This window comes from Calliphora vicina, chromosome 3 (genome assembly GCF_958450345.1).
Source record: "Calliphora vicina chromosome 3, idCalVici1.1, whole genome shotgun sequence".
Taxonomy (NCBI): domain Eukaryota; kingdom Metazoa; phylum Arthropoda; class Insecta; order Diptera; family Calliphoridae; genus Calliphora; species Calliphora vicina.
Window position 1 is genome coordinate 120213480 of NC_088782.1, and position 25758 is coordinate 120239237.

Consider the following 25758-nt stretch of genomic DNA (forward strand, 5'->3'; position numbering starts at 1 on the left):
AGGTCCCAGACGAAAAAGGGCAATAATCTGTGATCACTCTAATTTCCCACCAAAAATCGATTTTTATATGAAAAATCTAAAATCACTCATAGATCCTTAATAAGAGGTCCTAGAAAAAAAGGGCAATAATCTGTGATCACTCTTATTTCCCACCAAATATTGATTTTTATATGAAAATCTAAAATCACTCATAGATCCTTAATAAGAGGTCCTAGACGAAAAAGGGCCTCTAAAATCACTCATAGATCCTTATTAAGAGGTCCTAGACGAAAAAGGGCAATAATCTGTGATCACTCACATTTCTAACCAAATATCAATTTTTATATAAAAATCTAAAATCACTCATAGATCGTTAATTAGAGGTCCTAGACGAAAAAGGGCAATAATCTGTGATCACTCTTATTTCCCACCAAAAATCGATTTTTATATACCAAATATCGATTTTTATATAAAAATCTAAAATCACTCATAGATCCTTAATAAGACGTCCTAGACGAAAAAGGGCAATAATCTGTGATCACTCTAATTTCTCACCAAAAATCAATTTTTATATACAAAATATCGATTTTTATATAAAAATCTAAAATCACTCATAGAGCCTTAATAAGAGGTCCTAGACGAAAAAGGGCAATAATCTCTGATCACTCTAATTTCCCACCAAATATAGATTTTTATATAAAAATCTAAAATCACTCATAGATCCTTAATAAGAGGTCCTAGACGAAAAAAGCAATAATCTCTGATCACTTTAATTTCCCACCAAATATAGATTTTTTTATAAAAATCTAAAATCACTCATATATCATTAATAAGAGGTCCTAGACGAAAAAGGGCAATAATCTGTGATCACTCTTTTTATGTACCAAATATAAATTTTTATATTAAAATTTAAAATCACTCATAGATCCTTAATAAGAGGTCCTAGACGAAAAAGGGCAATAATCTGTGATCACTCTAATTTCCAACCAAAAATAAATTTTTATATAAAAAATATCGATATCATAAATCCTTAATAAGAGATCCTATACGAAAAAGGGCAATAATCTGTGATCACTCTTATTTCCCACCAAATATCGATTTTTATATCGTTAATAAGAGGTCCTAGACGAAAAAGGGCAATAATCTATGATCACTCTAATTTCTCACCCAAAAACAATTTTTATATACCAAATATCGATTTTTATTTAAAAATCTAAAATCACTCATAGATCCTTAATCAGAGGTCCTAGACGAAAAAGGGCAATAATCTGTGATCACTCTAATTTCCCACCAAAAATCGATTTTTACATACCAAATATCGATTTTTATATAAAAATCTAAAATCACTCATAGATGCTTAATAAGAGGTCCTAGACGAAAAAGGGCAATAATCTGTGATCACTCTTATTTCCCACCAAATATCGATTTTTATATACCAAATATCGATTTTTATATAAAAACCTAAAATCACTAATAGATCCTTAATAAGAGGCCCTAGACGAAAAAGGGCAATAATCTGTGATCACTCTAATTTCCCACCAAAAATCGATTTTTATATGAAAAATCTAAAATCACTCATAGATCCATAAGAGGTCCTAGAAAAAAAGGGCAATAATCTGTGATCACTCTTATTTCCCACCAAATATTGATTTTTATATGAAAATCTAAAATCACTCATAGATCGTTAATAAGAGGTCCTAGACGAAAAAGGGCAATAATCTGTGATCACTCTAATTTCTAACCAAAAATCTATTTTTATATACCACATATCGATTTTTATATTAAAATCTAAAATCACTCATAAGAGGTCCTAGACGAAAAAGGGCAATAATCTGTGATCACTCTTATATATAAAAATCTAAAATCACTCATAGATCGTTAATTAGAGGTCCTAGACGAAAAAGGGCAATAATCTGTGATCACTCTAATTTCCAACCAAAAATCGATTTTTATATACCAAATATAGATTTTTATATAAAAATCTAAAATCACTAATAGATCCTTAATAAGAGGTCCTAGACGAAAAAGGGCAATAATATGTGATCACTCTTATTTCCCACCAAAAATCGATTTTTATATACCAAATATCGATTTTTATATAAAAATCTAAAATCACTCATAGATCCTCAATAAGAGGTCCTAGACGAAAAAGGGCAGTAATATGTGATCACTCTAATTTCTAACCAAAAATCAATTTTTATATACCAAATATCGATTTTTATATAGCAAATATCGATTTTTATATAAAAATCTAAAATCACTCATAGATCGTTAATAAGAGGTCCTAGGCGAAAAAGGGCAATAATCTGTGATCACTCTAATTTCCCACCAAAAATCGATTTTTATATACCAAATATCGATTTTTAAATAAAAATTTAAAATCAATCATAGATCGTTAATAAGAGGCCTTGACGAAAAGGGGCAATAATCTGTGATCACTCTTATTTTCCACCAAAAAACAATTTTTGTAACCACATATCGATTTTTATATGAAAAATCTAAAATCACTTATAGATCGTTAATTAGAGGTCCTAGACGAAAAAGGGCAATAATCTGCGATCACTCTTATTTCCCACCAAATGTCAATTTTTATATACCAAATATAGATTTTTATATAAAAATCTAAAATCACTCATATATCGTTAATAAAAGGTCCTAGGCGAAAAAGGGCAATAATCTGTGATCACTCTAATTTCCCACCAAATACCGATTTTTATATACCAAATATCGATTTTTATATAAAAATCTAAAATCACTCATAGATCCTTAAAAAGAGGTCCTAGACGAAAAAGAGCAATAAGCTGTGATCACTCTTATTTCCCACCAAAGATCGATTTTTATATACCAAATGAAAGGGTTAGTTATTACTTGTTTGAATTACTATTTTCCATAGTTTTTTTTTTTGCTTACATCTTAAATATATGTATTTATTTTTTGCCTGCCATCTTTATCATTACAGTAACCTCTTGTGTATTTAGTGTTTAACAAACATACCAAGTTTTTATGTTTATTTTTTTGCAAATATTTCTCAAGTGTTTCTGTCAATGAGCTACTTGAATACTACAGTCTATAGAGTATACAATGTATTTTGCTCAGTTGCTACTTTTTTTTACAATATTGCCAACACAATTTGATTGGCAACATGAGAGTTACAAAACACTTAACTTAATAATAATATTAAATACAAAAAAACTCATATAATCGTGCAAAAAGTAATACTAGAGAATTGAATGGACCACCAGCAGCACCCTGGTACACCATGGGGTTTGATTTAAATTCGCCTTTTAGATGATTTTATAAAAAAAAAAAATCAACTCATACATATTTATAAATGCAATCAGTAGTAGAAAAATTATACAAAAAATATTATTATAGTTATTATTGTATGATAGATAAAACTAAAGAACTGAGAGAAGTTTTTATGTGAACTTTTTTTTATAGCTGGTTGAGAGGACGATAGTTTTTGTGGCAAATATCTGCTGAAAGTTTGTATGCTTTTGATAGCTAGAATTGTTTTTAAATTGTTTGAAATGTTAAGTAGTTTTTAAAATGTTTATTGAAGCGAAAGTTTTGAGTTTGTTTAATAGAAATGGTCATGTACTTCATATTAACACAACTTTTTGAATTTTAAAGCGATTTGGCTGATTTTAAATAGCGTTCTATTCTATTCCCTAAGGAATATTAATATGCCAACAAAAGTGCAAAGAGCTCATGGTTCATATGTTAAAAATTGATTTAAACACACTTATGAATAGTTATCCTACAAAATATCTAATCTTGTATTCAAATCTTCATCTCATGCCACCATTCTGCTTAGTTTCCCAAGCCTTATTTGTTATTATTTTTATTAAGTTGCAGCTTCTTGATCACCTTACTTTATTAAAACTTTCAAATATATAATTTTCCTAAAACAAAAATTTTCAACAATCACTTCCTTCTAACAAACTCTGTAATTAACTTTGCAGCTTAGCTATTACTAAAACAACAACATATTGTTATAAAAAAAATCATAAAAATAATAATAACAATAAAAACAAAAAAAAATAAACTTTTCAATAATTTAGCTGTCATTAGCAGCTATTTTATGACGCTGAAACTCCAAAAAAAACAACGTCAAAATAAAGTGATTATTTTCTTACAAAAAAAAAGCGTAAACAAAACAAAACAAAAAAACGACAATTGACATAAAAATAAACACACGATAAATTAAGAAATAATAGCCGAGAACAACGTCTGACGGGCGGCTGGTGCAGCTAAAGAAACTGGTTTGAAAACAAAGCAGACATAATTTGAAAATTGTAATACAAACAGTAAGGGAAATAATTATAAAACACTTTAAATTCGTTTGTATGTTGAAATCAACTATCCCTAGCCCCCAACTAACATACACACATGAATCATACATCAATATATCCGTTAAAGTCTCGGTTCAGCTGCTTTTTAAAATGGAGAAAATCGACCCACAAATGGCTGAGATATAAGCAAAAACCCACGATTACCTCGATTTTAGACCTATTTTTTATCTACTCTAATAACTAGATTACTAAGTCATTAATATAGACAATATGAATATCAAATGATAGATATTTCAAAGACCTTTCCAATGACATATATAACACCATAGTAAGTCGGACCTAAAATGGGTAAAAGTCGTGAAAAATAATTTTTTAACCCAAAAATTTTTTTTCCATACAATTTTGTTCAACCATATTTTTCAAAAAATATAAAATTATTTTCTGCAAAAAAAAAATTTCACCAAAAAAATATTGTTTGTTTGATTCAGAAGAGGTAATTTGGACATGGAAGACAAAGATCGTTAAAGGACAGCCAAAAAAGTTTGAAGACCAAGATTTGGAGACAACTCAACAAGAGCTTGTAAAATCATTGGCAGCTACTGAAGCAGCAATTCTCCCAATCAAAACGTTCGCAAGCAGCTAGATTCATACAAAAGCAATGAAATTGGGTACCATACGAATTGAAGTCGAGAGACATTGAAAGACAATTTTGCATGTCTGAAATGTTGCTTGAACGCTATAAAAAAAAATTATTTTTGCACCAAATCATTACTTGCGACGAAAAATAGATCCATTAAGATAATCCGAAGTGTAAGAGATCGTATGTGAAGCCCAGCCAACCAGCCGAGGCGACACCAAAGCCAAATATCCATGGCACTAAGGTAATTCTCTGCATGTGGTGGTTTTTGTCTGTGCATTTTTTCTCCAAAATTTCCATCAAAAGTGGTTTTTTTTGGTGCCCCAACATTTTAGTTAAAAGTGGTTCTTTTTGTCCCCCAAAATTTCCATCATAAGTGGTTCTTTTTGTTCCCCAACATTTCAATCAAACGTGGTTCGCTTTGATCCCCAAAATTTCCATTATACGTGTTTTTTTGGTCCCCCAACATTTGAGTCAAATGTGGTTCTTTTTGCTCCCCAAAATTTCAATCAAACGTGATTCTTTTAGTGCCCCAAAATTTCAATCAAATGAGGTTCTTTTTGTTTCCCAAAATTTCATTCAAATGTGGTTCTCTTTGTTCCCTAAAATTTCAATCAAACGTGGTACTTTTTGTTCCCCAAAATTTCAATCAAACGTGGTTCTTTTGGTCCCCCAACATTTCAATCAAATGTGGTTCCGTTCCCCAAAATTTCAATCATACGTGGTTTTTTTGTTCCCCAAAATTTCTATCAAACGTGGTTCTTTTTGTTCCCCAAAATTTCAATCCAACGTGGTTCTTTTTGTTCCCCAAAATTTCAATCAAACGTGGATCTTTTGGTCCTCAAAATTTCAGTCAAACGTGGTTCTTTATGTCACCCAAAATTTCAAACAAACGTGGTTCTTTTTGTTCCCCAAAATATCAATCAAACGTAGTTCTTTTGTTCCCTAAAATTTCAAACGTGGTTCTTTTTGTTCCCTGAAATTTCAATGAAACGTCTTTTTTTTGTTCCCCATAATTTCAATGAAACGTGTTTTTTTTGTTCCCCATAATTTCAATGAAACGTGTATTTTTTGTTCCCCATAATTTCAATCAAACATGCATCATTTTGTTCCCCAAAATTTCAATCAAACGTGGTTCTTTTTGTTCCCCAAAATATCAATCACACGTGGTTCTTTTTGTTCCCCAAAATTTATATCAAAAGTGGTTCTTTTTGTCACCCAAAATTTCAATCAAACGTGGTTCTCTTTGTTTCCCAAAATTTCAATCAAACATGGTTCTTTTTGTCCCTCAAAATTTCAATCAAACGTGGTTCTTTTTGTTCCCCATAATTTCAATCAAACATGCATCATTTTGTTCCCCAAAATTTCAATCAACCGTGGTTCTTTTTGTTCCCTAAAATTTCAATCAAACGTGGTCTTTTTGTTCTCCAAAATTTCAATCAAAAGTGGTTCTTTTTGTTCTCCAAAATTTCAATCAAACGTGGTTCTTTTTGTTCCCCAAAACTTATATCAAAAGTGGTTCTCTTTGTTTCCCAAAATTTCAATCAAACGTGGTTCTTTTTGTTCCCCAAAATTTCAATCAAACGTAGTTCTTTTGTTCCCCAAAATTTCAATCAAACGTGGTTATTTTTGTTCCCCAAAACTTCAATCAAACGTGCTTCTTTTTGTTCCCCAAAATTTCAATCAAACGTGGTTCTTTTTGTTCTCCAAAATTTCAGTCAAACGTGGTTCTTTTTGTCCCCCAAAATTTCAATCAAACGTGATTCCGTTCCCCAAAATTTCAATCAAACGTGGTTCTTTTTGTTCCCTAAAATTTCAATCAAACGTGGTTCTTTTTGTCCCTCAAAATTTCAATCAAACGTGGTTCTTTTTGTTCCCCAAAATTGCAATCAAACATGGTTATTTTTGTTATCCAAAATTTCAATCAAACGTGGTTCTTTTTGTTCCCCAAAATTTCAATCAAACGTAATTCTTTTGTTCCCTAAAATTTCAATCAAACGTGGTTCTTTTTGTCCCCCAAAATTTCAATCAAACGTGGTTCTTTTTGTTTCCCAAAATTTCAATCCATTGTTCTTTTTTTTATTCCTTAAAAATTCAATCAATTTTGGTTCTTTTTATTCCTAAAAGTTTCAATCAACCCTGGTTATTTTTATTCCTTAAGGATTCAACCAATCGTGGTTCTTTTTATTCCTTAAAGTTAATCATTTTTGAATGCTTTTTCAGATATTTCCAGTACTGTTCTTATGATTCATTTCTATTTAAAAGAATTAATTAAAAACTTCTTATGTTTATCTTAAAAATCAAAGTATAAGAACCAACAACACCCACCTCTTAATGTAAGTTATTTTAGGAATTAAAACCTAATCCACTAAAATGAAACATGAAATCATTCATTCATTTTGTTTGAATTTATAACACCCCAGCAAAATCGATTTAAAATAAATAAGTTCATTATGGCCACATAATTTTTGAAACTGAAAAAAAAGACACAATATTTTTTATGAGCTCAATAAATTTTCCGGTTTTATTTATATTAATCTGAGGATTTCAATGAAAATCACGTTAGCCAACTGATGACAATGTTGAAGCTGATGATGATGACCTCATATTGAAACTAGTAGGCTTTAAAATAAATGTTGGTGGTTGCAGGGGCCTGGTTGATTGGTGATTTGTTTTTTTTAGGTGTTTTTCCAGCCATAAAAGGTGACGACAATTTAACATTTACAACGTTTCAGTTGCGTTACATTGTATTTGCAGCCGCCATTTGGCGGTGATTGGAACAATTTTGTGACACTAATTTAACGAGTCTTGTTTTTAAGCCATTTTTATTGATTTACCAAAATGTGAGTGACTGTCTGGGTTTATATTAGAGGGGATTTTGTTTGTCATTTAAAATCTAAAATGATAAAATTGGTTGGGGGAAAAAAGCAGGCTTAATTCACAACAATGTATTGGATAAAGTGTTTGAAAACTGTAGACAAGTGGCCGGCCAGTAAAAGAATTTATGGTTGGTTTGATGGAGTTTGAAAATGTAGGTCAATCAAAGAGAATCAACAAGATATGATTCGAAATCAGACTTAAAATAAATTGAAAGAGCAGTAAGCCAAAGCTAGTGTAAAAAGAGGTAAATAGTTTTAGCTATTTTTCATTAAAATTTATTAATTTTTTGAAAGAATGTTAATTTAAATGTAAAGCAATCTTTCATTTCATCTTGAGATTTATTTCATCTATAAATTGTTAATGTTTCTTGTAATTTAAAATAAATATTAAAATAAATGGTTTTTAATAAAACTTTATAATTACCAAAATATAACAGCAACAGCGGAAACAAAAAGAAAATAAACCAAAAATTGTTTGTTTTAGAAAGGAAAACAAGTAAAAAATTTTTATAAATTAATCCCTAAAGGATTTTTCCAAAAAACAAACACACACAACAAAAATAACTGATAAAATTTAAAACAAAAGCCAGTAGGAAGTCTTCCTTGCTTCATTCCTACTAATATAAGTAATAAAACAAATCATGCCTCAGGCCTAAAAAATTTTATAACGAAATCACTTTCTAAATCGACTCTCTTTATAATTCACAATTATCTTTATATCTCTATATACTCGTGGCAGTCGTTGTACTCCTAAGTTTAAGCTATTTCCTTTATACAAGTTTTAAATGAAATGCTTTCAATAACCCTGAATAGGAAGGGGGAAGGGGAAGCATTTCTGTCACTAAACAAACACTGCCACCCAGCGAGAGTAATTTACAAATAAATTTGGTTGCTGCTAACGGTCTCTCATAAGGAGAGGGAGAGATAGAGAGAGAGTGGTATGTGTAGCTTAGTAACAGGACTTGTGATAGATTTTTACAGTTATACTCATTGTATTGTGATGTATTTCTTATATAGGAGGATATGCTGAGAGGATTAAGGACTAGAAGAGATAAAGGAATATAAAAAAATTATCGGCCATTGTTAGCTATGACCTTTTCCCATCTTTCTGGCAACATATGGATTCCGTGCCAAAAGAATTGCTTATCTTTTGAGGCCAAGAACGAATCAAACCAATTTCGGAAACTCTGTTTCAAAGTGGAGCTTATCACAGAGAGAGCGTTCTGCATCTATCAAAACAAATAGTAGTAGGACGGGGCAAGGACTGGATTATTAGGTGGGTTGGCTGGGCTTCGCATACAATCTCTTGTGCTTTGTTCCCCAATATTTCAGACAAACGTGTTCGTCAAAATATCAATCAAACTTGGTTCCTTTGGTCCCCCAACATTTTAGTCAAACGTCGTTCTTTTTATTTCTCAAAATAGCAATCAAACGTGGTTCTTTAAGTCCCCCCAACATATCAATCAAACGTGGTTCTTTTTGTTCCCCAAAATTTCAATCAAACGTAGTTCTTTTTGTTCCCAAAAAAAAAAAAATAAACGTGGTTCTTTTGGACCCTAAAATTTCAATAAAAAGTGGTTCTTTTTGTTCCTCATAATATCAATCAAACGTGGTTCTTTTAGTCCCCCAACATTTCATTTAAACGTGGTTTTTTTTATCCCCAAAACTTTCAATCAAACGTGGTCTTTTTGGTCCCCCAACATTTTAGTGGTTGTATTTGTTCCCCGAAATTTAAATTAAACGAGGTTCTTTTGGTCCTCCAACATTTCAGTCAAACGTGGTTATGGTTCTTTTTGTTCCTCATAATATCAATCGAACGTGGTTCTTTTTGTCCCCAACATTTCATTTAAAGGTGGTTCTTTTTATCCCCCAAACTTGAATGTTTTTGTTCCCCAAAAGTTCTCTTGGTGATTCTTTAGGTCCCCCAACATATCAATCAAACATGGTTATTTTTGTCCCACATTATTTCATTTAAACGTGGTTCTTTTTGTTCCCCAAAATTTCAATCAAACGTAGTTCTTGTTGTTCCCAAAAAAAAAAAAAATAAACGTGGTTTTTTAGGTCCCCCAACAATCAATCAAAAGTGGTTCTTTTTGCCCCTCAACATTTCATTTAAACGTGGTTCTTTTGGACCCCAACATATCAATCAAAAGTGGTTCTTTTTATCCCCCAAACTTTCAATCAAACGTCGTTCTTTTGGCCCCCAACATTTCAATCAAACGTGGTTCTTTTGTTCCCCAAAATTTTAATTAAACGAAGTTCTTTTGGACCCCCAACTTTTCAGTCAAACGTGGATCGTTTTGTTCCTCATAATATCAATCAAACGTGGTTCTTTAAGTCCCGACAACATATCAATCAAACGTGGTTATTTTTGTCCCCCAAAATTTCATTTAAACGTGGTTCCTTTTATCCCCCAAACTTTCAATCAATCATGATTCCTTTTGTTCCCCAAAAGTCAATCGAACGTGGTTCTTTTGGTCCCCCAATATTTTAGTCAAACGTGGTTCTTTTTGCTCCTCAAAATATCAATCAAACGTCCCCCAACATTTCATTTAAACGTGTTTTTTTTATCCCCCAAACTTTCAATCAAACGTCGTTCTTTTGTCCCGCCAACATATCAATCAAACGTGGTTCTTATTGACCCCCAAACATTCAATCAAATGTTAATCCTTTTTTTCCCCCAAAATTATCAATCAAAGGTGGTTGTTTTGGAACCCAAAATTTTAATCAAACGTGGTTCTTTTGGTTCCCCAAAATTTCAGTCAATCGTGGTCTTTTTGGTCCTCCAACATTTCAATCAAACACGTGGTTCTTTTTGTCCCCCAACATTTCAGGCAAACGTGGTTGTTTTTGGTCCTCCAATATTTCAATAATACACGTGGATCTTTTGGTCCCCCAAACATTTCAATCAAACGTGATTCTTTTTGTCCTCCCAACATATCAATCAAACGTGATTATTTTGGTCCCCAAACGTGGTTCTTTTTGTCCCCCATCATTTCAATCAAACATGCCTCATATTTTTCCTCAACATTTCTTTCAAACCTAATTCTTTACATTCCCCAATGTATCTTCCAGCTCTTGCTATGCCCCACACTTATCACACCACTCTCGTAGTAGTGTCATTGGTGTCTATGGCAGGCAGTTAAACAGCCACTTGATAGTATAAAGATGATAAGTCATTTTTATGTGACACTTAAGCCTAAATATTTCGCATTTCTGTGGCCATTTACAATTTTCGCGTAGATAGAGACGACAAACGTACAAAACAGTTTTACATAAAGAACAACACACATACTCTACTCTTAACACCAGGGACCAACTTCCGTCTATCTAATGTTTGAAATAAAGTTTGAAGACCATTTAAAAGATTGTTGTGCAAATGTATATTGTACGATATCTGTGTTTTTAGGAAAAAAGCCTGGCTAAGAATTTTATTTTTTAGGTGGGTGGTTGGTTGGCACATTTTTCTTATTTATGAGCAAAAACGAACAACCACTGTAGTTCACATTAAAACTGTTTTGTTTTTGGGTCTGGGGGTCTTTGGCATTTTTTGTGTGTGTATTCTGTTCAATGACACTTTAGTGGGCTGCTCTTTGTTATAGTTTGTTGTGGGTGAGTTCTATTTTCTAGAGTCCTGACATTAAACGTCTGCGACATTAAAATCTTTAATGTCTATTAAAATAAACGTTTCATATCTATAAAATGAAATATTTCATCATTTGTTTAATAATATCATCATCAGCAACAACTCTCCTACCACTAGCTCTGTCTAACTCTCTGCTATTTGTTCGTTTTGTGTTCACAAAGTATCCTTAGAAATCCTTATTAAACTAAATTATAACATATCTTTGAGCCTCTCTAAACTGGGTTAAATATTTTTGCATCTTAATTACTTGGGTGTTTTAAACAATTTCTGCTTTTATTTGAAGGCAAACATTTCACACTCTGCAAACCCCCATAAAAATAACCCCACTGTATTAATTTTGTTTTTTTTTTTTATTAATGTAGTATGTTCTTGTGTTTCTGTGTTTTTAACTACATTAAAAAAGGAATGTATGTCAATTATGCACAGGTCAAATATTTTTTGGCACATTTATAATTAAAATATTTATTAAAATAATGATTTGGTTGTTGGTAATCGAATGAAAGTGAAAGCAAAAAATGAGCAAGCGAAATTTGAAGGACTGGCTTTAGTAAAAAGAGAAAAGTTTTCAATAAAGTTTTTGAAAAAATATGAAAAAATGTAGATAATAGTTTACTTGGGGTAAGAAATTTGAAATTAAAGATGATTTTTTTTTTGTTCAATATAAAGCACAATTAATACAAATTGACCTGAATTTGCAAATGCTTATCAATAGTAGATCCCTAATTTTAGCCTCAATTGTAGGAATTTTTAAAGGTCTTTTGATAGTTCAGTTTTAGGTTAAATCGTAGGAGATTGTATGTGAAGCCCGACCAACCAACCGAATCGACACCAAAGCCGAATTTCATGGAGCTTAGGTAATGCTCTGTATTTGGTGGGACTAAATGGATCGTTTATTTTATGAGCTGCTGAAATCTGACCAGACCATCACAGGGAACCTGTACCGAACGCAACTGATTCCTTTGATGCAAGCGATTGCCCGAACAACGTCCAGAATATGCGGCCAGACATTCGCTTCACTTCACTTGGTAATCGAATGATTACCGATATTGGCTTGATTCGTTCTCGGCTTCATTTGGGTCGAAATCCATATTTTACCAGGAAGATGTACAAATGTTTCAAAATAAAAGCTAAAAATTTTAAAAAATACAGATTTTTTTAAAAGCATATTTTTGCATATTTTAACAAATTTGATAATTTTGTATAATTCTAATAATTTTTAGCATATACTGTTATGATGGTTTTATTTGATTTAAATTCCAATAAAAACTAAAAAGCATATTTTGGCATATTTTAATGAAATTATCGCATATTGTAAAAACTGCATATTTTTACTTTGAATATTTATTTGCAGCATTTTTAGTCATATAAATTTGAAATTTTCAAAAAGCATATTTTTGCATATTTAATTAAATGCTCTAATTTTGGATTTTTATGTCAATTTTTAGCATATTCTGTCATAATTTATTTATTTGATGTAAGTTCCAATACAAATTTCGTAAAAATTTTACATTTTGAAAGAGCATATTTTGGCATATTCTTTGCATATCGCTATAAAAGCCTTATTTTGTTTTGAATTTTTATTTGCAGCATTTCTGGTTATATAAATTTAAAATTTCTGTAAAAATAATCGAATTTTTAAAAAGCATATTATTGCATATTTTTAATAAATTCTCTAATTTTTGGTTTTGAGGATAAATTTTAGCAATTCGTTAAATTTATTTAAATTGCAATGCAATATGACTCATTTTTGATACAGCATATTTTAGAAAATGTTTGATGTTTTAATTTATTCACCAGTTTTATGATTGAGCCTACTAAGCTTTATAAATTTTAGTTTGAAGTGGAAAGCCTTAGGAAATTCTCAATTTTTCTTTAAGAATATTTCGAACTTGGTACCCAAGAGTATGTTAAAATTGTCTTACATTTTCAATTTCCTACTGGTTGTTTTTTTTTATTCATTCATTCTTAAAGACTATTTATTTACTATAAATTCCCTCTAAATAATGGCATTCTTTTCATTTTTATTGCATGTATTTACCCACGCAAATTATTGTAGACAATTTCTTTTAAATCATATAAATCCCTCTTAAAAAAAAGTAAAAAAAAAATTAAATAAAATACATTTTTTCTTTCATTCAGTTGGAGGGTGTTAAACATACACAACCAAAATGTTGGGTAAACGAGTGAGTAAATATTTCTCATACATCATACCGTTTAGTCGTTTACATTTAATGGTCCAACCAACGACCATTGACAAGTGCCAGGCAGTAGGTAGTAGGGGGTCTATGATTTTGGCTTAGCTTTAGTTCTGTGGACAGGCAGACGGACAGAGTGAGCAACTAAATAAATGTAAATTATCATTACAATAAGTAGCGCTGCCATCAAGTGCCCATTCTTTATATTTAGCTATTGTTGGAATATTTGTATTGTATTGTATTTTATTTATTTATTTTAGTTTCTTTTGTAGGTGGCCATTAGAAAACAACAACAAAATAATGTTAAATATTTAATGCTTTTAATGTTGCTTTTTATAATGTAGTCTATCATGAGTGACATTCTATTTTTTTGTCTTGTCGAAATCTTGATATATGGCTGACAGTTTAAGATGACAATATTCGATTTAGCGCTATTTTGGCTTTAGTTTTTGGCTATTTTATTATGTTGAGGGTATAGAGGTAGGGAGTTTGGGGGTGTTATGAATATTACATCATTTTATTAGTTACTGTTGAGCTTTTGTGAACTTGGGCAATAAATTTGAGTTAATAAGAAAGTAGTTGCAAAAAATAAACAAATTCAAAGTATGAGCTAAGGGGACAACAAAACATTATCAAGCTAAAATTGTCTTCTTTTAACTCAATTTTAATTTTTATAACACTAGAAATTCTCCCATTTAAATCTTGATACTAATATATGCTTTTATTGCAATATGCCATATTTTACCTAAAATATGCAATAATATGCTTTTTAAAAATTTAAATTTTGATTCAAATCTATACAAATTAAATAACTTTAAGAGCAAATATGCTAAAAATTACCATTGAAATTCAAAACAAAAGCATTTATTAAAATATGCAAAAATATGCAAAAAATATGCTTTTGCTTATTTTAATACAAAATGAAAGTTTGTATCGCCAGAAATGCGACGAATGAAAATTCAAAACAAAAATAAGCTTTTATTGTAATATGCTAACATTTCTTTAAAATATGCCAAAATATGCCTTTTTAAAATGGCCCAATTTTGCTGAATTTTTATTTGAATTTATATCAAATAATTAAATCATGACGGAATATGCTAAAAATTACCACAAATACCCAAAACTATTAAAGTTGTAAAAATATGCAAAAATAAGCTTTTTGAAAAATAGAGCATTTTAACTTGAAAATTTTAAATCAAAAATATGGTTTTATGCCAAAATATGCTTTTTAAAAATTGTCCATTAAACTATATTTTTATTAAGATTGAAATCAATTAATTAATTATGACAGTAAATGCTAAAAAATTAGCATAATTACATAAAACTGAAAATATGCAAAAATATGCTTTTTAAAAACTCGATTATTTTAACTCAAATGTATATTTTAATAACTAGAAATGTGGTAACTAAAAGTTCAAAATAAATATAATCTTTTTTTTGTTGGTTTTGCAGTATTTTTAACAAAATATGCAAAAATATGCTTTTAAAAAATGTGTGAAACTAAAATTTCACTTTCTCAAGTTTTTACTTAGATTGAAGCTTAAATTGATCTTTATAAAGTTTCAGCAATAATGCAAGTTTAAACTAAAATTGCCATTTATAATATTTAACTTTTAAAATCTTTTAATTAAGTGCACAAAAATTCAATTTTAATTTAACAAATGTTTACAATTTTTTATATTTAATTGTAATTTCGTGTTATTATTTTGTATTTTTTTGTGCTGCCAACAATAAAACTGAGATTAAATGTTGTAATAACGACAACAGCAGCCATAAAAAACCGCCATATTAAAATGACTTAATATTTTATCATACAATTTTGGGTGGTTTTTTGTGCAAATAAATTGCATAAAAAACTATAAAAAATTTTTAGTTTTCTTTTTTGTATAAACATATAAATTTGAACAGATTTTTTTGCAACACTCGTACACAACATTATTTTTTATTTGTTTACAACACATTTTAACGGTTTTTGCTCGTCTGGCAGCAAATAATGTGAAACTATTATTAAACATGTGAAGAAAAAAGAACTAATAACACCAGGACTATATTAACAGGCAAAAAAATGTACAGACACATGTGGTTCATTAGAGCTAGAGAACTTAGGGGGGAGTGAAGAAGGATTTTACGATTAAAAAACTTAAATATCTTTTGAGGATTTTGATATTTTATTAATAATTATTAAAGATTTTATTGATAAATTTTCAAAATTTCATATTTTTTCTTTGATTTTAAGGGTTTCCTTTGATGGGGACATTTGGGGATTTTTGGAAAATATTTAGGAATTTAATTTTTTTGTTGCAAATGATAAATTTAGCAATAAGGAATTCATTTAAAAGGATTTTTATTGATTTTTGTAAGCACCCTTCAAATGGGGTTATGGGGATTTTTTTGGATTTTGAATTTATTTTTTTTCCAATTTTTTTTTTAAATTTTGAAGAATTTTTTAACCAACATTTAAAGATTTTCACTTTATTTTTGAATTTGTGAGAATCCCTTAATGGGGACATTTGGGGATGTTTGAAAAACTTTAAGGAATTTAATTTTCTTGATGCAAATTTTTAATTTAGTGATAAAAAATTGATTTGAAAACTTTTTATTGATTTTTCTGAAATCCCATTATAGGGGATTATGGGGAATTTTTAAATTTTTTTAGGAATTATTTTTTTTTTTTAATTTTATATAAATTTTCATGAATTTTATTAATAAAATTCCATATTTTTTTATTTTATTTATGATTTAGAGAAAATCCTTTAATGGGAACATTTGGGGATTTTTTGAAAATTTCTGGGAATTTAATTTTTTTCTTCCAAATGATTAATTTAGCAGTAAGGAATCCATTTAAAACGATTTTATTGATTTTTGTAAGCATCATTCAAATGGGGTTATGGGGATTGTTTTTTTGAAATTTTTAGGAATTTATTTTTTTCTAATTTTTTTTTTAAATTTTGAAGAATTTTTTAACCAACATTTAAAGATCTTCAGTTTATTTTTGTTTTTATGAGAATCGCTTAATGGGAACATTTGGGGATTTTTGAAAAACTTTTAGGAATTTAATTTTCTTGATGCAAATTTTTAATTTAGTGATAAAAAATTGTTTTAAAAACTTTTTATTAATTTTTCTGAAATCCCATGAGGAATTTTTAAATTTTTTTTAGGAATTATTATTTTTTTTTAATTTTATATAAATTTTCATGAATTTTATTAGTAAAATTCTATATTTTTTTATTTTGTTTATGATTTAGAGAAAATCCTTTAATGGGAACATTTGGGGATTTTTTTAAAATTTCTGGGAATTTAATTTTTTTCTTGCAAATGATTAATTTAGCGACAATAAATAGATTTAGAAGCGATTTATTGATTTTCATAAGAATTCTAATAATGGGGCTATTGGCGATGTTTTTAAATTTTTAGGAATTTATTTTTTTTTAAATTTTGAGTAATTTTTTAACCAAAATTTAAGGATTTTCATTTTTTTTTTTTTGATTTTGTAAGAATCCCTTAATGGGGACATTTGGGGATTTTTAGAAAATATTTAGGAATTTTATTTTTTTGATGCAAATGATTAATTTAGTGATAAAAAAATTTACTTCAAAACATTTTATAGATTTTTTTTACGATTTTCATTAATCTTTTAATGGGGACATTTGGGGATTTTTGGAAAATTTCTGGGAATTTAATTTTTCTCTTGCAAATGATTAATTTAGCAATCAGGAATCCATTTAAAAGGATTTTATTTATTATTTTAAGAATCCTAAAAATGGAATTATTTGGGATTTTTTTTTAAATTTAGGAATTTTTTTTTTAATTTTTTATAATCTTGTTGAGTTTTATTAATGAAATTAAATAGTTTTTGTTTTTATTTTTGTTTTATTAAAAATTCTTTAATGGGAACTATTGGGGATTTGTGAAAAATATTTAGGAATTTTATTTGTTTGTAGCAAATGCTTCATTTTACGTTAAATATTCGATTTAAAAAAAGCATTTAATTAATTTTCATAAGAATCCTTAAAATGGGATTATTGGGGATTTTTGAAAAAAATTTAGGAATTTATTTATTTTTATTTTATTTGTACAATTTTATTTTATTAATGAAATTATAACGTTTTTTTTGATTAATTCCTCATTTAATGGGAATCCCATGATGGGGACATTTGGGGATTTTGCAAAAAATTTTAGGAATTAATTTTTTTTTTGTGATAAATTTTTGTTTTTATTTATAAAGAGTATTTTTAAAAATAGTTTATTGATTTCATATTTTTTTCAGAAAAAAATTTTAAAAATTTTGTTTAAATTTTTTTCACCAAAAAATATTTTCAATCTTTATTTAAAGTATACTTTGGTGAAGAATATATAAGATTCCGCAAAGCCAAATATAGCCTTTTATGTGTTTTGTGTTTTTTTTTTGCTTTTAAATTGCTAATTTTTATGATCTTTAAAGTTTCCTTTTAACGGTGCCCCATTCTGTTTTATCTGCTCTATTCCTCTAACTTGTATCATATTAAAACGTTTTGGCATTTTTTCTTGTTTATTTAATTGTATTTAAAATTATGTTTCAATTATGTTTGCCTTGTTTGCTTTGTTATGAAAATTGTTTATAACTTTATAACATTTTTATAACTTTATAACATTTTGTTGGCAATTTTGGTTTTTTTTTTGTACACAGAACTATGGATATTTTTATGTTTTGTATCTTGTATATTTTATTTTTTATAGTTTATGTCTCCTATAGTGTGCTATGTTTCGCTTATAAGTATTTTTTGCCGTCACTTTGTTTAGTTTCTGTTTCATTTTTGCCAAACTCAGCAAAAATTCTATAAAAATTTTCTGTTATTTTTTCGTTTTGTTAGTTGAGGCTGGCTGGCTGCTGATGCCTTTGAAAAATACCATTTTATACATTGTTGTGTTATTTTTACTTTACAAAATACTATTATTCTTTTAGTCAGTTTTTTTGTTTTTTTTTTTTTGTATTTGTGGGTTTCTCTGTTCCGTTCAGCCATTTGAGAGGAGGAATTGTGTCAAAGCAAATAACATCGCAACAAAAAAAAGTGAAATAAATAAAATACATAGTTTATTTTTGTTTAATATAAAACCCAGCGGAAATATAGTCTCATATATAAAAGAATTTCAGTTGTTCTGAATTGTTGGCAGAAAAAAATTTATAAAAAATCAATGATGCTATGAAATATTTCAGCTTTAAATATTGGCAAAAAAATGCAGAGAAATTAAAACAGAAAATTAAAATCGTGGTCCCAAAAAATCCCTGCTAATGCGCAAGGCTAAATATTTAAATGATTTTTAGTTTAAGCCAATAAAAAAATCCATAGCAAAAGTAGACAAATGAAAAACTGAATTTGATGGCTGCTTTTTCAATTAAAGCTTTAAAAAGTCAATGTATTAAAATTGAAATTAAAATGAAAATCAACCATATAAAACTTATAGAACAGATATTACTGAAAACAATTTAAAAAAATTGAAAACATTACAAATTTTTCCAAGCAAAGAAAACATTAAATTAACAAGGAAATTATCAGAACAATGAAAATTAAAACTCTAAACAAAAGTAAAATTTTACTGAATTATCTTACCTTTTTATCAAAATATGCTAAAATATGCTAAAAATATGCTTTTTAAAACTATCTTAGGAAGACCGTTTTCTATATGAAAACTGTCTTGCGAAGACTGTTTTCTATATGAAAACTGTCTTGCGAAGACTGTTTTCTATATGAAAACTGTCTTGCGAAGACTGTTTTCTATATGAAAACTGTCTTGCGAAGACTGTTTTCTATATGAAAACTGTCTTGCGAAGACTGTTTTCTATATGAAAACTGTCTTGCGAAGACTGTTTTCTATATGAAAACTGTCTTGCGAAGACTGTTTTCTATATGAAAACTGTCTTGCGAAGACTGTTTTCTATATGAAAACTGTCTTGGGAAGACTGTTTTCTCTATGAAAACTGTCTTGGGAAGACAATTTTCTATATGAAAACTGTCTTGGGAAGACAATTTTCTATATGAAAACTGTCTTGGGAAGACAATTTTCTATATGAAAACTGTCTTGGGAAGACAATTTTCTATATGAAAACTGTCTTAGGAAGACAATTTTCTATATGAAAACTGTCTTGGGAAGACAATTTTCTATATGAAAACTGTCTTGGGAAGACAATTTTCTATATGAAAACTGTCTTGGGAAGACAATTTTCTATATGAAAACTGTCTTGGGAAGACAATTTTCTATATGAAAACTGTCTAAGGAAGACAATTTTCTATATGAAAACTGTCTAAGGAAGACAATTTTCTATATGAAAACTGTCTAAGGAAGACAATTTTCTATACGAAAACTGTCTTGGGAAGACAATTTTCTATACGAAAACTGTCTTGGGAAGACAATTTTCTATACGAAAACTGTCTTGGGAAGACAATTTTCTATACGAAAACTGTCTTGGGAAGACAATTTTCTATATGAAAACTGTCTAAGGAAGACAATTTTCTATACGAAAACTGTCTTGGGAAGACAATTTTCTATACGAAAACTGTCTAAGGAAGACAATTTTCTATATGAAAACTGTCTAAGGAAGACAATTTTCTATATGAAAACTGTCTAAGGAAGACAATTTTCTATATGAAAACTGTCTAAGGAAGACAATTTTCTATATGAAAACTGTCTAAGGAAGACAATTTTCTATATGAAAACTGTCTAAGGAAGACAATTTTCTATATGAAAACTGTCTAAGGAAGACAATTTTCTATATGAAAACTGTCTAAGGAAGACAATTTTCTATATGAAAACTGTCTAAGGAAGACAATTTTCTATATGAAAACTGTCTAAGGAAGACAATTTTCTATATGAAAACTGTCTAAGGAAGACAATTTTCTATATGAAAACTGTCTTGGGAAGACTGTTTTCTATATGAAAACTGTCTAAGGAAGACAATTTTCTATATGAAAACTGTCTAAGGAAGACAATTTTCTATATGAAAACTGTCTAAGGAAGACAATTTTCTATATGAAAACTGTCTAAGGAAGACAATTTTCTATATGAAAACTGTCTAAGGAAGACAATTTTCTATATGAAAACTGTCTAAGGAAGACAATTTTCTATATGAAAACTGTCTAAGGAAGACAATTTTCTATATGAAAACTGTCTAAGGAAGACAATTTTCTATATGAAAACTGTCTTGGGAAGACAATTTTCTATATGAAAACTATTTTGGCAAGACAATTTTCTATATGAAAACAATCTTGGGAAGACAATTTTCTATATGAAAACTATCTTGGGAAGAGAATTTTCTATATGAAAACTGTCTTGGGAAGACAATTTTCTATATGAAAACTGTCTAAGGAAGACAATTTTCTATATTAAAACTGTCTAAGGAAGACAATTTTCTATATGAAAACTGTCTAAGGAAGACAATTTTCTATATGAAAACTGTCTAAGGAAGACAATTTTCTATATGAAAACTGTTATGAGAAGACAATTTTCTATATAAAAACTGTCTTGGGAAGACAATTTTCTATATGAAAACTGTCTTGGGAAGACAATTTTCTATATGAAAACTGTCTTGGGAAGACAATTTTCAATATGAAAACTGTCTAAGGAAGACAATTTTCTATATGAAAACTGTCATGTGAAGACAATTTTCTATATGAAAACTGTTTTGGAAGACAATTTTCTATATGAAAACTGTCTTGGGAAGACAAGTTTCTATATGAAAACTGTCTAAGGAAGACAATTTTCTATATGAAAACTGTCTTGGGAAGACTGTTTTCTATATGAAAATTGTCTTAGGAAGACTGTTTTCTATATGAAAATTGTCTTAGGAAGACTGTTTTCTATATGAAAACTGTCTTATTTTCATAATTCCAGTCTAATTTTCTGGTTACTCTTGTATGTCCTATTAAACCTGTCTGACACTTTAAATCTCTTTTCCAAAACTTTATTTTTTCTATTCAGTTTTTAATTTCTTTTCTAATTTATGTATTTTCAAAACCAAATAAAGCTCAGGTGTTTGGCTCCCTCACAGCATAAAACTTTATTAAATTCTAATTTTGTGTAACAGAAAAAAAACACTTTCTCCTATAAGTTCCTTTAAACATCTGGTTAGATCTTTTGATATTTGTTTTTGGCTTTTTTGGTTACTTTAGTGTGTATAATTTCCCCAGCTTGTTTAGCATATCAATTTCAAAATCAATTACCAACATAACTTTTCTTTTTTGGCCTTTTTTGTGTTGCAGGTTTGTTTTTTTTTTCCTGTTTCCATAAAATTTTACATACTTTACAATAAGCAAAAGCTATTTACATACTTTTTTTATGTAAAACAGTGGCTTGAAGTAGAAGGAAAAAGTTTGGTTTTTATGAAAAACTTTTGCCAAATGTTCGGAAATAAAAAAAAAAGAAAAATAAAAAACAGCATTCGAAAATGTGTATAATTACTTTGGGAAAAAATATATGAAAATGTTTAAATATTATGTTTGTAGTAATAAAGAAAACTTTAGAGGTAAGTGGCCAAAATAGCTAAAAAAAACCTGGCCTGGATATGGTTGGTTTACACCCACTTTTCAAAACCTGTACGAAAATTAAAACACATTTACACTAGCTGAAAATAAAGAGAGTTTTTCCCGTTTAACTGAGTCAAGTCAGTTGCCAATACCATAAAGAGAGGATCTCTGCTAAATAGTTTCAAAATCCCTTACGATATTTGAGAGTGATGCTTTAATTTTGCATCCCAATGTATCAGAATTTCGTAAAAATATAGCTATTTAAATATTTTAAAGGATTTTCAAAAACTCCAACTCAACTAAGGATCACCCTTTAAATAATTTACATAGTTTACATATGTAAATGATACTACTACTTTTTTTCACATGTATGTTTAAATATTTGTATGACTTTATCTATGATGAATTTCTTCTAAAGGTGTGTATTTAAAGCAATAAGTTTCAGAACCATTTTTCCTCCACAGCCCTGTAGTTATATGCCATGATGTATGAGTTGGTTTCCAGAGTAGTTCCAAGTGTTGCTGTGTGTGTGTAAGGATTTAAAGCATAAATTGTACTTATTCCATTGTTGTTGTCGGGTTGTGTTGTATGTTTTTTTTTATATTTTTTTTATAATGTTGTAAAAATACCTCGTATATTATAATTTACATAAAGTATGCATAAATTTTTCACACAAAAAAAAAAGGAAAAATCCATCATATAAACATTTTCTATCTGGCAGTAGAGAGTACCAATGTTATAACACCTCTTATTTAAACAAAACAAACAACAGCAACAGAAAGGACTTTGCATACAAAGAAAACATAAAATAGGAGTATTATAAACATATACATTGAAATACATTTTAAAACTTGCACAAAAACACAAATTGAAACTCAAAAACGAGAACACCTGAGTCCGGGTTCTGGTATCATTGTACAGTGAGTGTTAAAATGTTGTGAAGGAGAAGCGAAGAGAACACAATTGTAGTACTTAGCCAATCCTTCTTTAAAGACAACATTACCCACTCATTGTCCAGTACGGATTTGGTAGCGCCTGTTATCGCAAACGAGAAATGTTGGCAGAACCAACAAAGGAAGACTGTTTTCTATAGGAAAACTGTCTAAGAAGACACTTTTCTATAGGAAAACTGTCTTAAGAAGACACTTTTCTATAGGAAAACTGTCTTAAGAAGACACTTTTCTATAGGAAAACTGTCTTAAGAAGACACTTTTCTATAGGAAAACTGTCTTAAGAAGACACTTTTCTATAAGAAAACTGTCTTAAGATGTTGTGAAGGACACTTTTCTATAGGAAAACTGTCTTAAGAAGACACTTTTCTATAGGAAAACTGTCTTAAGAAGACACTTTTCTATAGGAAAACTGTCTTAAGAAGACACTTTTCTATAGGAAAACTGTCTTAAGAAGACACTTTTCTATAGGAAAACTGTCTTAAGAAGACACTTTTCTATAGGAAAACTGTCTTAAGAAGACACTTTTCTATAGGAAAACTGTCTTAAGAAGACACTTTTCTATAGGAAAACTGTCTTAAGAAGACACTTTTCTATAGGAAAACTGTCTTAAGAAGACACTTTTCTATAGGAAAACTGTCTTAAGAAGACACTTTTCTATAGGAAAACTGTCTTAAGAAGACACTTTTCTATAGGAAAACTGTCTTAAGAAGACACTTTTCTATAGGAAAACTGTCTTAAGAAGACACTTTTCTATAGGAAAACTGTCTTAAGAAGACACTTTTCTATAGGAAAACTGTCTTAAGAAGACACTTTTCTATAGGAAAACTGTCTTAAGAAGACACTTTTCTATAGGAAAACTGTCTTAAGAAGACACTTTTCTATAGGAAAACTGTCTTAAGAAGACACTTTTCTATAGGAAAACTGTCTTAAGAAGACACTTTTCTATAGGAAAACTGTCTTAAGAAGACACTTTTCTATAGGAAAACTGTCTTAAGAAGACACTTTTCTATAGGAAAACTGTCTTAAGAAGACACTTTTCTATAGGAAAACTGTCTTAAGAAGACACTTTTCTATAGGAAAACTGTCTTAAGAAGACACTTTTCTATAGGAAAACTGTCTTAAGAAGACACTTTTCTATAGGAAAACTGTCTTAAGAAGACACTTTTCTATAGGAAAACTGTCTTAAGAAGACACTTTTCTATAGGAAAACTGTCTTAAGAAGACACTTTTCTATAGGAAAACTGTCTTAAGAAGACACTTTTCTATAGGAAAACTGTCTTAAGAAGACACTTTTCTATAGGAAAACTGTCTTAAGAAGACACTTTTCTATAGGAAAACTGTATTAGGAAGACACTTTTCTATAGGAAAACTGTCTTAGGAAGACACTTTTCTATAGCAAAACTGTCTTAGGAAGACACTTTTCTATAGCAAAACTGTCTTAGGAAGACACTTTTCTATAGCAAAACTGTCTTAGGAAGACACTTTTCTATAGGAAAGCTGTCTTAGGAAGACACTTTTCTATAGGAAAACTGTCTTAGGAAGACACTTTTCTATAGCAAAACTGTCTTAGGAAGACACTTTTCTATAGGAAAACTGTCTTAGGAAGACACTTTTCTATAGGAAAACTGTCTTAAGAAGACACTTTTCTATAGGAAAACTGTCTTAAGAAGACACTTTTCTATAGGAAAACTGTCTTAAGAAGACACTTTTCTATAGGAAAACTGTCTTAAGAAGACACTTTTCTATAGGAAAACTGTCTTAAGAAGACACTTTTCTATAGGAAAACTGTCTTAAGAAGACACTTTTCTATAGGAAAACTGTCTTAAGAAGACACTTTTCTATAGGAAAACTGTCTTAAGAAGACACTTTTCTATAGGAAAACTGTATTAGGAAGACACTTTTCTATAGGAAAACTGTCTTAGGAAGACACTTTTCTATAGGAAAACTGTCTTAGGAAGACACTTTTCTATAGGAAAACTGTCTTAGGAAGACACTTTTCTATAGGAAAACTGTCTTAGGAAGACACTTTTCTATAGGAAAACTGTCTTAGGAAGACACTTTTCTATAGGAAAACTGTCTTAGGAAGACACTTTTCTATAGGAAAACTGTCTTAGGAAGACACTTTTCTATAGCAAAACTGTCTTAGGAAGACACTTTTCTATAGGAAAACTGTCTTAGGAAGACACTTTTCTATAGGAAAACTGTCTTAAGAAGACACTTTTCTATAGGAAAACTGTCTTAAGAAGACACTTTTCTATAGGAAAACTGTCTTAAGAAGACACTTTTCTATAGGAAAACTGTCTTAAGAAGACACTTTTCTATAGGAAAACTGTCTTAAGAAGACACTTTTCTATAGGAAAACTGTCTTAAGAAGACACTTTTCTATAGGAAAACTGTCTTAAGAAGACACTTTTCTATAGGAAAACTGTATTAGGAAGACACTTTTCTATAGGAAAACTGTCTTAGGAAGACACTTTTCTATAGGAAAACTGTATTAGGAAGACACTTTTCTATAGCAAAACTGTCTTAGGAAGACACTTTTCTATAGGAAAACTGTCTTAGGAAGACACTTTTCTATAGGAAAACTGTCTTAGGAAGACACTTTTCTATAGGAAAACTGTCTTAGGAAGACACTTTTCTATAGGAAAACTGTCTTAGGAAGACACTTTTCTATAG

The 25758-nt window shown here is 29.2% G+C and overlaps 1 protein-coding gene across 1 annotated transcript in view; it reads right to left on the minus strand.

Moving 5' to 3' along the window:
- fz2 (frizzled 2) overlaps positions 1-25758 on the minus strand; it is a 312996-nt gene that overhangs the window by 250711 nt on the left and 36527 nt on the right. The gene's annotated exons all lie outside the window — the stretch shown is intronic.